Raw genomic sequence first — 15,114 nt, 5'->3', positions numbered from 1 at the left:
TAAGTCAGATATCATTATACTTATTAGGATTAATAATAATTATTGTTCATTTTACCAAATAAAATATACTTATATTTTATAGATAATTATATTTAAAGTTTTATTAGAAACATTTAATGAACTTATAAGAGCTGTCTCTTTTTTGTTTTCAATTACTTCATAGAACCATAGAAAAATATTATCTGTTGATAGTTTCCATCTTTTTATATGTAAGTAACTAAGGAAACTTGTTCATGTGGCTACTCAAGTTGGGTTTCCTGGCAGAGATGAGGGAGATTGCCAGGACATACAATTTAGTATGCTCCCAGATTCTAACACATAAGATGGGCCATGACAAGGGACACTGATGTTCCTGAGGAAGTAATGATCAAGTTGTAAGTCATAGGGGCAGTACAAAAGGTCCAGGGAAGTTGCCAAGGAGGGATGAGTAAGGAGAAAAAATGCCTTAGGAACAGGGGACACAGAGTCAAAGAAAGGACGTGTTTCATAGCAGAAAAAATATAATCCGATCTCCCTCCAAATTAGATTATCTGCAACAACAGGTCTGATTAATTTAGCCAGCGCTCTGCTTTGCCTTTCACTTCAAGGCTTACCTCCCAGATACCTTCACGTCTTTTCTCTCCCCTGACTTGCTGTGATGTGAAAATATTCCAGGAGAAGGACAGGGTGCAGTCCAGATACCAACTCCTGGGAGGGGCAGACACTGCAGGTCTCAGCCATCTGTGGGGCAGACCCACAAAAGGCTTCTGTGGGGTAGGCAGTCTCAGGAGCGAGTGCAATGAGATGTCTTGTCACTGACATTAAAGAAAGGGGTGATGAAAGAGGGTGTTTCTCCCTTGTGGTATTTTGGGGGATAATTTTCTTCACTGATGTTGTCTCATACTAAAGTACTTTCTTCTTTCGCTCAGTTTACTTTCAACTAGGGAAAATGTCCTAGTAGCAGCAGAAATAAGGCAAAGTCCCCTGCCAGCACCACTCCCAACTCAGGTCCCACAGCCCTATCCTCCCCAGGTGCCTGAGCCCTGTCTCCCACCCTTCATACAGTAGAAGTACAGCTGTTAATACCCCTTATGCCAGCAAGACTGTGCAGCAAAGCAGAAATGACCCTCAGAAGCCACCTTCTCTGACCTGGACAAGAGGATACTGCATCCCCCGCCCACCTCCATCCCCTTACTTCCAGCAATAATAGGGACCACCACACAACCTAGAAGATGCTACCTGTCTTCAGATTCAAGATGGAAGATATTGTCATAGTCTACTGGGGTCTCCTCCCTGAATCAACAACCCCTCCCAGCTTTTCACCCAGGAGACAACATGGTTTAGACAGAGTGCCATGTTTTCAAACCTTCCACCTGTGATCCAAATATGCCATATTTCCACCAGCTACCTTCTCTACCACACTGCCTTCTGCTGGCTATATGAGATTCCTGCAAGAACACAGAACATTTAGATCTCTGCCTCAATGGGATTCAACAACTTCATTAATGTTTCTAGGAGCAAATGTTGTTAAAAAATTAACACATGAAAACTGCTTAAATCAATGAAAAATTTGCCAGAATTCTTTACAGCACAACTCCACACTCTTTGATGAAGACAATGACATTGTCTGTTTGTATTTTCTCCCTAATAATCTCCATAAATCCTAACAAAGCTCACCCCTTCCTCTGGACTTTGAACCTATTCCAAGACCTATGATTTTATTTTCTCTCTTTGCTTCCCAATCAAACATATGTATCCCTGACTGGTCACGTCTCTGCTCTTTGCTGGAGATGTAAAAAAGTCACAGAAAGACAAAGTCACAGAGAGACAAAGGACAAATGGAGGAAAGTGGAGACTGAATGGGAAATCCTTGGAAGGACCCTAGAGGCAATCAGGGGCCACCCAAGAGTGACAAGCGAACTCGGTTCAAGTCAGAAGGTCTTCTTTTTCCCCCCAGTTGCCCAGTCTCAGTCTCTGATTTCAGCTGCCTCCAGACCCACCTCTACATGAGGCACCGATCCATTTCTGATTAGGGACTCGCCATGCAGGGGAGGTGAGGAGGGTACACAAAGGAGCCATCAGTGTCAGGGCTGCAGGAGGGATGAGCAAGTGACAGGCCCTGCAAGGTTCATAGATGTGAGCGCTCAGCATCTGGGACCAGAATTGTAAGCCTGGCTCTGCACAGAGCCCAGTCTGTTGGGGATGGACCCCAGAGAGAGTTATTACTGCAGCAGTTCTCACACTACTTGGCCTTGAAAATAATTTACACACTTAAGATTATTAAGGACCCTAAATAGATTTTATTCATGTGATTTACATCTATTGATATTTCTTGTATTAAAAATTAAAACTAGAAAATTTTAAACACATTTTACATAAGTAGATATTGCACTAGCTGGCAGAGTGATGATGTCATTGCATATCATCTACTCTCTGGAAAATTCTACCATAGACTAATGAAAAATATGAGTAAAAAAGTCAAATAATGTCAGCATTATGATTAAAATTGTTTTGATCTCGCTGACCCTACTGAATGCATCTCAGGGACCCCAAGGTTCCCACACCACACTTTGACAACCACTGGTCTAGGACATGATTGTGCGCCAGGGCTCCAGGGTCTCAGAGCACAACACACCACAGTAGCACAAGTTTCAAAGGGTTGAGGACATTCTCCTTGGTCTCAGCTTACTTGTGGGTTTTATTTATGCCTGTTGTTTAACTATCCAGGTAAATTAAGTTCTGATCTTTAATTCAATAATCATTAATCAGAACCAATTTAGCACTGCTAAATTGAGTTCTGTACCATTATTCAACAACCATTGACAACAACGCCTAGAAAGCGTCTAGTTTATAAAACCTGAAGACAAAGAGAATAAGACACTGAGGCTCTCTAGAGAAGCCTCCTCGGTTGTCTCCTGCAGCAGTGGGGACACACATGTGCTGCATGAACCATTAGGCTGATCTGACGAGGGCTTCTATTAGGCACAGAGGGCATGTGGGATGATGTATTGAACGTGGAAGGTGAGAAAGAAGGCAGAGCAGAGGATGTCTCCTGGGCTCCCATCTGGGTTTCTTCCTTGGGTTCCTAAGCGCAACCGGCAGGAGTTTCCTTGGGAGCTAATCATATTCAGTGATTATGGAATTTTGAATCTAATCATATTATTTCCCAGTTCTCCTCCCACCAGCCACACAATAGCCTCTCCCTTATTTCCATGGAGGTAAAACCGCATCATAGTCAATTGAAAAATATACCTGAAGGATAAAAAATTTCAAGAACAATCAAGAGTGGAAGTGGAAGAGAAAGGATAAGAACTAATTTTATAGTAGGATTGGGAAGGTCCTCCCAAATTGTATCCACTTCCCTTTTGCCTAGTCAAGATTATAGGTTCCTGGGTCCCTTCACTGTGCACAGGAATGTACCTGCTGGTTAATTTCAGACTGAAACAAAGAGTAGAGCTTCTGGTTCTTGTTCTAAATCTTGTTATTAAACTCTTCTCCTGAGCCTAAATTTTTCTCAAGCTCTTTGCATTGTAGGTATGTAGAATATATTTTTCTCTACAATTTCCACAGCTTAAAGTCTTTTTGTTTAAGTTTAGCAGGCAGAATTTCTTAAACAAACTTTAAACTGACACTATTGCCTGTGTAGGTAAGAACCCCCATCCATCATCCACTGTCCGGACCCAAACCACTGACGTGTTTCTAGCACCACCACCTGGGAACTGGTGGTATCAAAAGATCAGAGCTACCTGGGCTATGCCTTGGCAAGCTAGTGTGAGGCACACACTAGAACTAGGTTTCCATTTCTTTATTTTGAGAGATTAGGTAAACCTTCTCCTTGTCGACTGACCAGCCCAGGAAGTCTTGCTGGTGAAGAGAAGAAAAGGATGTAGTATCCATAAACAAATGCAGCTAGAGAACAAAAGACTGGATAAACTGCCACAGGATGGTCGATATGCATTGACCTAGAAAGAGACAGAATCCCCTCTACATCATGCCTGGATGTGACAGCTCCCCAGGAGGTTTTCTGTGACCCACTCACCCCCACCTATCATCCAAATGGATTTCCACAGCACACTGAACAAACTTCAGCCATATTTCCCCACACTTAGCTCTGTGCCTCAACATCAGTGACCACACTCACTCTTGCCTAGACTGCAGAGTATTTGTCCAGGTTGCTCTGTATCTTCATTCCCTATGCTGCCCTCAAACATGTGCATGCACACACACTCACACGCACACACATGCACACATGAGGACATAGGCATGCATACGCACACACAGGGTCTAGCCTCTGGGAGAGGCTCAGTGACTTTAAACTTCATTTAATCCTAAAGAGCAGAGCTAGAGGTGGTGTGAGTTAATGTTAAGCGATTTCATTTCAAGTCTCCGAAAGAGAAGGTGGGATTGGGGTGGGGGCATATGAAAGATGCTAAACACCCAGCCCAGGAATCCTTGTAGAAGAACTGTTTCCTGGAGATGAGGAGCTCAGCAAGTTCATTCTGCTTGTCTCCTCTCAGACACCAGGAAGTCCCAAAGACCTGACGTGCTGCTGAGTAAATTAGACCTGCCTCCATATCCCCTTTCTCTCACTCCCACATCTCCATCCAGGGCAGCTATCAAACTGGAACTCCACTGGGGGCTTAGAGCAATAATACCTCCGCAGGTCTATGAGGGCTGCATGGACACCAGAGCCCCTTGCACACTGCCTGGCCACCATGCTCCAGCCCACAAGATGACAGCTGTAGATGAAGAAACCAAAGACACAGATCACAGACATGATTCTCTTAGACCTGAACTGGAACTTAACTTTCTTGGATCCCATGCTTTGCTCCTCCTTCTGCATCATCTTGAGCTTGTACCCAGGCTAGGGTAACAAAGGCCTGGGAATTTTACTCTTTCTGATGTTCAATTCTGATTCAATGATACAATGTCAAACTGACATGTATTAACCTCCTGAAAAAAAAAAGAGAGATCAGATTTTAAAGTAACTAGGAATAGCATAGATGAAGAAGAGAAACAGTCAATAATAGGAGAAAAGACAAAATGTCTGCATAACTATTAATAAAACACATCAAAACACAGGAAATTTTGCATGACATTCTAAAAGTCATCTAGTCCTGCCTCCCATCAAATTATTCTCCACCAAAACGCCTTCAAAAGATTAGTTGGCACTTAATTAAACATTTGCTGGGCCAGACAGTTGATAAACTTAGGAAGTGCTGCTACTGGCCTGAGAAGAGGATGTTAGCAACTTCTTCCTTACCTCCTGCCACTTCCACCCACACGTGCTGCTCCCACTCTCTGGAACATTTGGGAGCATGTATTCATAAGGGACAGCCTTGAATTATGTGCAGGCTTGTGCTCCCTCCTCCAAACTTTTCCTTCCTCAGACTAAAACTCCCCTACTCCACTTTCCATTTTTTAACAGGCACTCTATCTTGGTGCTTCCCAAACTTTTTGCTTTTTTTCTGAATCATTGCAATGTGAGAATGATTGTCTTAGACAGCAGCATCCATAACTGGCCTCAGCCCTCTGAGTTTGGAGTAGACATGGGCAGGCATCGGCTCCTTGGTGCAGCCCCAGAGACACTCCCCTTGGCTGAGTGCTGTGCTCCAATGGAGGCAACCGTGGCTTTGATCATGGCAGTGAGTGAGTGGGAGTGAAGGTCTTAGTCCCCAAGGATGGAGAATTAGGGAGAAGAGAGGGAATATCTCACATGTGAACATTCAGGAGGAAGCTCCTCCACTGCTGTCACTAAAGCATAAAAGTTTATCTCCTGTTTTTTGCAGTGTATCATCAACACAGGAAAGATGACCTAGCTGCAGCTGCAGCAGTGCCAGATTCCCTGCCAGTCCCCTCCTGGGCCCCCAAGCCCTGCTCTGTACCCCACAGCTGGCAGAAGTGGACTTCCACCCCATGCTAACAGGAATACCACCAAAGCCAAAGAGGATCTTCTGAAGCCTCCCTTCCCCCCAGCTTCTAGGCAGTACGTTGCTCCCTGCACCCTCTCCAATCTCTTTCTTCCAGAATCACAAAGCCCAGAAATTACCTTTCATCTACTGAAAGAGAAAGATACCTTCATAGACCAACAATCTGAGAGCAGTTCATCAACGGTCTCCTCCTGGCTCCTCCTCCAGACAACACCAAGGCTTGGACACGTGGGCCGTGTTTCAGGCATCTTTCATGAACAGCAGACCTGCTCTCCATTCTCTATTTTGACACTGTGTGGTCAGGACCAGTCAGTTCATCCAACTGTTGCCTCCACCACCACTACTGCCACCTGCTGGCTCAAGAAGGCATCTCAAGTATGGAGTTTTCCTTCCTTAGCTCTCAGTACCCTTTGGTTCCACCATTTTGGGGATCTTAAGTAGCAAGGATGATCGAAATTCTAAGAAAGAAAAACTGCTTTAGACAATGGTAAAGTCTTAAGAATTTTCTCTTTCCAATCCTTCAGCTTCAATCAAGACAATTACAACATTTATTTATCACCTCCTCTCCTAAGAGAGCTGACCTCTTAGTCTGCTCCTAAGCCTGTTTTGAACATGCTGAGATGACTCTTCCTTTCCTCTAGAGGCATGGGGACTCTATCTCACTCATCACACACACCTCCTTCCCTCGTGCTCCCACCCTGAGCACCCCACAGCCCACAAGACCCCAACTCTCATGAGCAACAAGGAGAAGACCTTCCCAGGCCACTGGGCCTCCATAGGTGGTGAGTGACTCCTCCCAGATCCTTCCCAGAAAACAGCAGGAATTAGACAAAAGTACACTCAGGACCTTCCTGGGGGCCAGGTGTGCCATCCTTCCCCTTCCTTATCCTCTTTTTAAATTTATTTATATTTTTGTGGTAAGAACATTTAACATGAGCTCTATCCTCTTAACAAATTGTAAGTGTATTAATACAATGCAATATTGTTGACTATGGGTGCAAAGTTGTTCAGCAGATCTCTAGAGCTTATTCATCTTACTTAATTATTTTATGCCTGTTAATTAATAACTCATTTCATCCTCCCCCTGTCCCTGGTAACCACTGTTACAGCCTTTGATTTAATGAATTTGACCATTTTTAGATACTTGATGTAAGTGGAATGATGCAGTATTTGTCTTTCTGTATTTGACTTATTTCACTGCGTAATGTCCTCAAGGGCCGTTTATGTTGTTGAATATGGCAGAATTTCCTTCCTTTTTAAGGCTGGATAGTATTCTATCATGTGTATATACCACGTTTTCTTCATTCATCTGTTGATGGACATTTAGGTTATTTTCACATCTTAGCTAAAGTTTGATTAGATAAAGCTGCTTATTCCAGCTGCTACTGTTCCAGCCCACGCTGCCTCCTGTGGCAAAAGAAGATCATTAGGGAAACACAGTGCTGCCTCCCACTTTATTAAAAAATATGAACACCTTGTAAAGCTGGTTAAGAAATTGACAAGAACTACTTCAAATCATCTGAAAATGTCCCCTAAATTTCCTGACTTTGTGATCCCACACTCAGTGAAGGAAATGGGTCTCTGTTTTTCACTGCCTTCCTTACCTGTGCAAAGAGTTCTCGCTTTGTGCCCTGAGCCTGCAGAAGGCACTCTCAACCTGCTGAGGGATTTTCTCTTCATCTCTGCTCTCTCCATTAAGACATCTTCCCCAGTGGGCCCCCAGTTTATTGCCCTTGCTTGTAACTGGGAAGGTGATGGTGCCAAAGGAGGAAAAAGGAAACAGAAGGCTGGTGGGCACCTCAGGAGGAGCCCTCAGGTAGAATGTGGACTCCACAGCGGAGTCCGGTAGAGCTTCACTCAAGAGAATGACTCCCATTTACCCACAGGATCCTTCCCTACTGTGCCTTGCCCAGCTACTCCCCTACCAAGTCCACTCCATCCCATGTCCTCCTCAGTGCTCCTGAAGCGGGTCTCACCAGCCAGAGAATGTGTGTGTGTGTGTGTGTGTGTGTGTGTTGGAGGGTGAGGAGGTGCAGGGCAAGACAAACCCCAGCTGCAGGGAAGGGGAGATGGACACTCGCTGAAGCTTGAGTCCATCTCTGCTTGGGAGCCTGGATCAGATGGCGGCTGTATCCTGGACAAATCCAACATGATCTGGGATTTTCAGCCTACACAGCCCAGCGGTACCTGCCTCCTGGAATCTCTGGGCCTCATACAGATAGAGTCATGTTGGAAGCTGACCCTGAGAAACAGATCTCCATCTCCATAAAGTTGGATCTCCCTCCTCTGACAGATAGTTTATTTGATTCTTATCTCCCCTGCTGAACTTTGTCTTGTATATCCATTCATTTATTCCCCAAATATTCACTGAGCATCTATTATATGTCAGGCCCTGGCCCAGCACTAAAGATGCAAAGAATAATAAGAAAGCCCTTTCCTGGATTAGGGCACTGTATGAGACAGAAGACAGCATTGCCCCCCTCCCGGCAGAACAGGTGGGGAGTCAACCCATGGGGAGCACGTCAGGCATGTTCAGAGATGGTATCTCTTAACTGCAGCAGGGTGGGGTTCAGAGCAGTCCACATGGAAGGCGGCATTTTCAAGTTGTATCTAGAAGATAAAAGATAAATAAATATCAGTAAGGCAAAAAGGAGGGGGATACTCCAGTTAGAGAGAAAAGCAATTGCAAAACCATTGAAATAATATTATTCCATCTCCTTATTGACAAGAAGCATTAACTATTGCCTGGCCAACATGTGCCAAGACACACACTGGACACTGCAGAAACAGAAATTTTAAAAAGTAATTGGTTCCTGATCTCTACACTACATCATGTGAGAGACTAGATCAGGAAATAAATAACAATAAAATATGGGGATAAAAATTTCAGAATGAACTTGGCTAAGGCAACTAACTGCCTGGGAAGGTGAGAGAAATCATGCCCAAGGAGAATTTCCTATGAGTTCAAAGTTGAGGAGGAGAGAGGGAGGACTCGCTGGCAGAGCAAAAACTCAGAGTTTAAAAAAATAAAAAAGTCTAGCATATTTTGGAAACTGCAAGTAGCTTTACCCCAGAATCTACGGTAAAAGTAGAAGACTGAGCTGAAATAGACACCAGATTAGTAAGAGTTTTGTTGACCCAACCAAGAGCCTTGGGCCTCATCTTAAATTCAGTAGTAAAATTAAGCTTTTGTTTTATAAAATTCACTTTGGCAATGCTGTGGGGGTTGAATTAGTGGTGGGACTCTTTGGAGACAGGGAGACCTGTGATGATGATGCCACAATAAAGGCAGCAATCATGGCTGTGAGAGGATGGGGGACCAACTTGAGAGCAATGTCCCCTGCAGCTCCCAAACACACCCTGGCTTAGAAGCCTGTGGCTCAGGAGGTAGAATCTTCAGGTCCTGATAGCACATTTGGTGTAAGGTTAAGTAGGAAGCAAGAGTCTGGGAAGATCCCAGGTTTCTGGTTAAGTCTTGGTGGACAGGATGCTATTCACAGAGTTGGAGCGCATAAGAGGAGCAAGAGGGGCATGTTAGGAAAAATGTGGAAGGTGTTGAACTCTGATTTTGTAAAATCAGCTTGAGGTACCAAAGTACATCCAATGGATGTTAATATTGGGACCTAGAGCTCAGGTAAGAGGGTGGGTGGGCTTTGGGATTCTCTATGCAGAGCTGGTACTTCCAGCAATGGTGGATGATAATATCAGCAGCAAGGGTGAAAAATGAAGGTGCGGGTGATGTTCAAAGGATTCAGCAGAGGAGAAAGGGCTCAGGAAGGAGAGTAGATGAGGCTGTAAGTGGGAGTCTACCCATGTCACAGAGGACCAAAAGGGAAGAGGGTTAAAATATGGGACACAACTGTAACAATTACTGCAGTAAAGTCAAATAGGATAAACCCTGAACCATGTCCATGAGGATTTCATAGAACATTCTTCCCCCTTTATATAATGAATGAGCAAAAATACACAAATATCAAGAAAAACTTACCCAATGGTGATTGATAAACAGTGAAAGGGGAGGATGTATTTCTGGTTCCCATGGGCCAGATATGAGCCATAAGGGAGGGAAAACTGGCTGTCCACATGGTCTAAAATCCTTTCCAGGAGGTGAAGATGAGGAATACCAGCCAAGAGAAGCTGTTGGAGAGCTTGCCAATGCCTAGGCGCTACAGGAGCCATGCACAGCTAGACAAAGCAGACACGCCTGTCATACTAAAGAACTGTGGCCAACACCCAGCCAGCAGGGAGAGGAGAGTCTGTGAAGAACACATTCAAGTTCTCCATGGGAGAAAGGTCAGCCGTAAGCACCTGCCAAGCCCAGAAAGCTCTTATGCCAGTTCACAAAGTTTTCAGGTCTTTCTTTCTTATTCCTTTGCAGCCCCTACCCAAATGGACAAGAGGCAGCTGGGTGAGCAAGGGAAGAAAATTAAAAACTTCTAGTAACTAATAGAGAAGATACTCTTCTTTTCCGTGCAGCCTTCCTTCCTGCAGTAGTACCAAGTAGGAAAGAGAAGGAAATCCAACATTCAAGGAAAGACCTTCTGATTACTGAAATAAGATTTTTTTATGTAAATGGAAGTTATTTTTATGTAAATAGAAGTAAGAAATCATGCTATTTCTTAGCATGATTCTAAAAGTAAAGGGCATCTGCTAGAGATTTCATTCCAAGAGAAAGGGAAGAGCCAGCCCCACAGAGAGGGTTTTAAGAGGCATCAAGAGAAGAAATAGAGTTGCTTTCTGACTATCATGCAGGTTCTGCCTGTTCAACGAGAATTACACAGAGAGATAGAAAAAGGCATGGAAAAAAATCGAAATACTTTGACAAAAAAGCAGCGAGGGGGATCCTAATGGAGTTAAAGTTGCTGATACATAGCACGTCCCTGGGCTGATACAATATGCAGACATACAGGGCCTTCAGACACACACAGAGAGGAACCACTGAATGGCCCAATGACTTTTTTGGCCTAAATTAAGTTACTATCTTTTATCAATAACATTGATATCAACTCTTCCTGCTCAAAAGTGAAATCATCCATTAATAGTTAACATTAAAATATCTAATCTTACTGTAAACACCACCAGGATCTTTGGCTGGAAGTCAGGAAAAAAAAAACGCTATGGAGAAGGGGTCTGAGGAAAATATTGAGTTGGAGAAGTGGGATTATAGGGCCAACACCAGAAAACAAGAGAATGAGACAGAAATGAAGACACAGAGAGAGAGGTTCAGCAAACCAATGAAGACACCTGGCCAGTGTTGACAAAAACGATAACTAATATGAATAACAAACATTTTTGGGGGGTACTTCATACAGGGCATCTCCAGTCTTTACAATTCTATGAGTCTAGTGAGGCACTGTAATGGATGAGGGTGTAGGTTTTGCACTTGCAAATATGCCTGGCATGTTATGAGCAATCGACGTAAGTTATATATTATCTTAAGATGATGGTGACATTATATCATTTTATAGATGAGGGAATCAAGACCTGGATGGTTATGTAAATTACTAGGAGTTGTTCAGCAAGTAAAGGATGACAGCAGGATTTTTTTTTTTTTTTTTTGAGACAGAGTCTCGCTCTATTGCCCAGGCTGCAGTGCAATGGTGCAATCTCGGCTCACTGCAACCTCTGCCTCCCATTTCAAGCGATTCTCCTGCCTCAGCCTCCCGAGTAGTTGGGATTTCAGGCATGCACCACCACACCCAGCTAATTTGCTAATTTTTGTATTTTTAGTAGAGATGGGGTTTCACCATGTTGGCCAGGCTGGTCTCAAACTCCTGACCTCGTGATCCGCCCGCCTCAGCCTCCCAAAGTGCTGGGATTACAGGCGTGAGCCACCGTGCCTAGCAAAAACAGGATTTAAACCCAGAAATCTGACTTCAGGGTCCTCTTCTAACCCTAATCTAGACAAGCTGGGCTTTGACATTTATCTCTTCTTCCAGCCTCTCTTGTGGAGGCCCAGCAGCCTAAGAAGCCTGTTCTATGTTTCGTCTCAGTAGTAGTTCCTTCTAGCCAGTGAAGGAAGTCACTTAGCCACCAAACCCTGAGTGAAAGGTAAGGCTGGTAGCTGGGATACCAAATGTAACACTGCCAGGAGTGCTGACCTTTAAAGAGGAAGGTTTTAAAGACTGGAAAGATAATGGGCAAACGGTATCCTACTGAAAGTCCAGTGACTGATATACTTTCATTCACTGAGAACTTCTTGAGCAAGAAATAGGAGAGGGAAGAAAGGAGAAAGAGAAAGATAACAATGGCTAGTAGAAATCACTACATTTTTTACATTGCTGTCACAAATGACTGCCATCCCCATATCTAGATTGGTAGCTTTGGTCCAGAGCTGAACATCGGGTGAGGCTGGGTCTCCTGAAATGAGGGTGAGAGCTGCTTCTCAACAGCTTTGAGGAGAGACAGCTGATGAACAAAATTATGGAAGAAAGAGGAAATTCTTATGAAAGGAGTGGCCTGCACCAAGACTATGACTCTATCGTCAATTATTCCAGTGATAGGGGGTTAAATCCCAACCCATTCTCCTCTTTTATTTAGGTTCATTTGAGGTTTAATTAAATATGGCATTATTTATCCTTGTGAATAAACCCTATATGAGGTTTCTCCATCTTCAACTCATGTTCTTCTATTCAATAAACACTTGTTAAACTGAAAGGAACTGAAGGCCTCAGGTCTCCCCAGTGGCCCAAGGGCCAAAGCCATATTTCCAATAACCACCCAAGAGGGTTCACTCTAACTAAACTCTTCTCAGACTTAAACCCATATTCTTTTAGCACAAATCTGTTCCCCTATTTCCTCAGCTCTCATTAAAAGTAATACTAACACCCCAAAACCTGGTGAAACATTGTCCCAAAGAGTTAAACAAGCTAGTGACTAATACAAGTTCTTGAGTTTACATGATGGTAGATTTTAAAAAAAGAACAACTTGCTGAAATGCTGAAACTCTCTGCATTTGTAAGATAACAAAATTGGCTGAAGTCATTGGCGCCAATATGGCAGACTGGAGTCTGCACAGAAAAAGCATGCTGATGTCACAGCCAAATTTCCACTGCATGTTTCATACTGACCCTCCCCGAAACTGTACACGTGACCCATGAGGTAGCATGAACAGATAACTTCCCATGCCTGAGGACTTTTTCCAGCCCTCCCTTTTCCTTCTACCAGTCACCTACTAATCCCAGAATCTGACCCCTAAACCTTTCCCAATAAAATGATTGCCTTAAAGCCAGCATAGGGAGACAGATTCGAGCTGAACTCTTGTCTCCTTGATGGTCAAGTTGCAGTAAAAAGCTTTTCTTTTCTCAAAAACCTGGTGTCATCGTATTGGCTTCTAGTACATTAGGAAGCAGCCCTTTTGCTCCGGAGTCATCTTCAATTCTTAATTTTCTGCACAGTCAGTAAATAAGTCCCATGAATCTGCCTGTCTAATGAGGCCTTTCTCATGGGCACCCAGACCCAAGACTGCCTTCCTTCAGATGTGGAGATTTTCATAATTTCTTTAAAACAGTCTCATTCGACTTTTACTTCACCACTCCATCTCCCAAATCATCCTAATATTTAAATACCTTAGGCACAATCGTGTCACAATTTTAATCAAAAGTCACTAGAGATTCATTCGTGATGACTGCCACGATGAACCTCCTAAACCTGAGTTCAGGCACCCTGTGTCTAAGCCTACCCACCTTTCGCACTCCAGCCTCCCATCGCCACTCCTGACACACCCCCATTCCAACCATAAAGACCCTGGTCAGGCCTTTAAAAAAGGCAAGGAAGGAATTCTGTGAGGCAAATCTTTGTACCCTAAGGCAGGATCTGGGGCTAACCCAATTGTGTGGGGTGGTAAGAAGAGGTTTCAGAATCTCACATTAGAAAAATAAAGAAAAGAAGAATGTCAAAATGGCTGTGATCAATTCAGGGATGCTCTCCTAGAAGGGTGGGGAAGGGGCAGGTTCAGAGGAATTAAACTTTGAGGGTGGAAGAGGAGCTGGAGACCATGTGTCAACAGTGGGCCAGCTTTTCTGCTCCTAGCGACAATGAGCCTCCCATCCTCAGAGCCCAGGACTCTTCACTGCAGCCTCATTTTACCAGCCTGAATGTTGAGGGGTGTAGGGAGGGGTGGGACAGCCAAGGGAGGTGATTCATCATGGCTCTATTCTGGTGTCCAGGGCTTGCTGTGCTGGGAGCTATGGAGTCACACAACAATCGCCCCTCGATGATGCTGCAATGACCTCATAAGCGGAGGTCACTGCCCCTGCCCCCACCCCCAGCTTCCTCAGATCTGGGCAGAGGAACCAGAGGGAAAATCCACCTTCCCAGGCACAGCCATAACATCCACCTCACTCAACTGCTTGTCAAGTTCACCACCAACACAGAGAGGTAAGTTGCATTTGGACAGGTGGAAGTGGCCACTCTTTGGCCTCTTCTATCCTGGGAGTGACCTGAAGTACCCCACACACTGAGCAGAGTTGGGAAAGTCATGTTGAATGAAAGTTTCCTGTTATTTTCAGTGGTAAGAACTGGCGTGTGCTTCACCTTGGAATACAGTCTCAACAATTTTAGAGTTCAACTTAATAATACACCTCCCCAGAGAGCTATACTGATTTTAAAACAAAATTTAAAATGTTATTTTTATATTGTTAAAAGAAATCAAAGAAATATAACCAATCAGATCCAACTTGAAGTATTGTGAGGGACTGAAAATTCCTGTCCGTATCTAGGAGTTAAACTGTCCGTACAGAAATGCCTAGCTCAGGGCAAAACTCAACAGGGGAGAAAAGGAATTCCCTTCTGAAAATCACATTTTGTGGCTCTATCATTCAGATTTTCAGAGAAATTGGAATTTCATGGTTCATCTCCTGATTTCTTCCCTTACCCTATTATTTATCAGAACCTAGATGGAGGCAAAGGAGTGGGCAGTTCTAGAGTAGCCCATGGGAACCCACTCATGGCAGGGATTAAATTACTTTCCTTCCCATGGCCTCTAGTAAAGAAAGCAATTCTCAAGGTTCAGGGAACTTAGGTGGGACACAGGATTGAAAGCAGTGTCCTAGGCCCCCAAGTCTGCTGGTGTACCTCCCATCTATCTTCAGGGGAACGGGAAGTGGCCTTAGAGGAGCGAAACTTCTATTGTGCCGTGAATGCCTTGAGCAATCTGGTCAAACTTAGGGACTCCTTGGAATCATGTTTCTAAATGAATTAAATA

The 15,114-nt window shown here is 44.0% G+C and overlaps 1 long non-coding RNA gene across 3 annotated transcripts; it reads right to left on the bottom strand.

Annotated features, from left to right (window-relative positions):
• Window positions 1-3,776: 3,776 nt before the first annotated feature.
• Window positions 3,777-14,087, bottom strand: LOC129049262 (uncharacterized). 3 transcript variants are annotated; one of them, XR_008512226.1, is made up of 6 exons: window positions 13,595-14,071; window positions 10,218-10,290; window positions 9,898-10,094; window positions 7,514-8,519; window positions 6,056-6,367; window positions 3,777-4,932 (listed from the first exon to the last, which is right to left on the bottom strand). It is a non-coding gene; the product is annotated as an uncharacterized LOC129049262 (long non-coding RNA). The 3 variants fall into 3 exon arrangements; XR_008512216.1 differs by lacking the exon at window positions 10,218-10,290 and having other exon boundaries at window positions 13,998-14,087; XR_008512207.1 differs by lacking the exon at window positions 10,218-10,290 and having other exon boundaries at window positions 13,595-14,074.
• Between the last annotated feature and the right edge of the window lie 1,027 nt (window positions 14,088-15,114).

Source organism: Pongo abelii, chromosome 1, assembly GCF_028885655.2.
Source record: "Pongo abelii isolate AG06213 chromosome 1, NHGRI_mPonAbe1-v2.0_pri, whole genome shotgun sequence".
Classification (NCBI taxonomy): domain Eukaryota; kingdom Metazoa; phylum Chordata; class Mammalia; order Primates; family Hominidae; genus Pongo; species Pongo abelii.
Note: the sequence above shows the minus strand (reverse complement) of the source record. Positions and strands in the feature narration are given on the sequence as shown.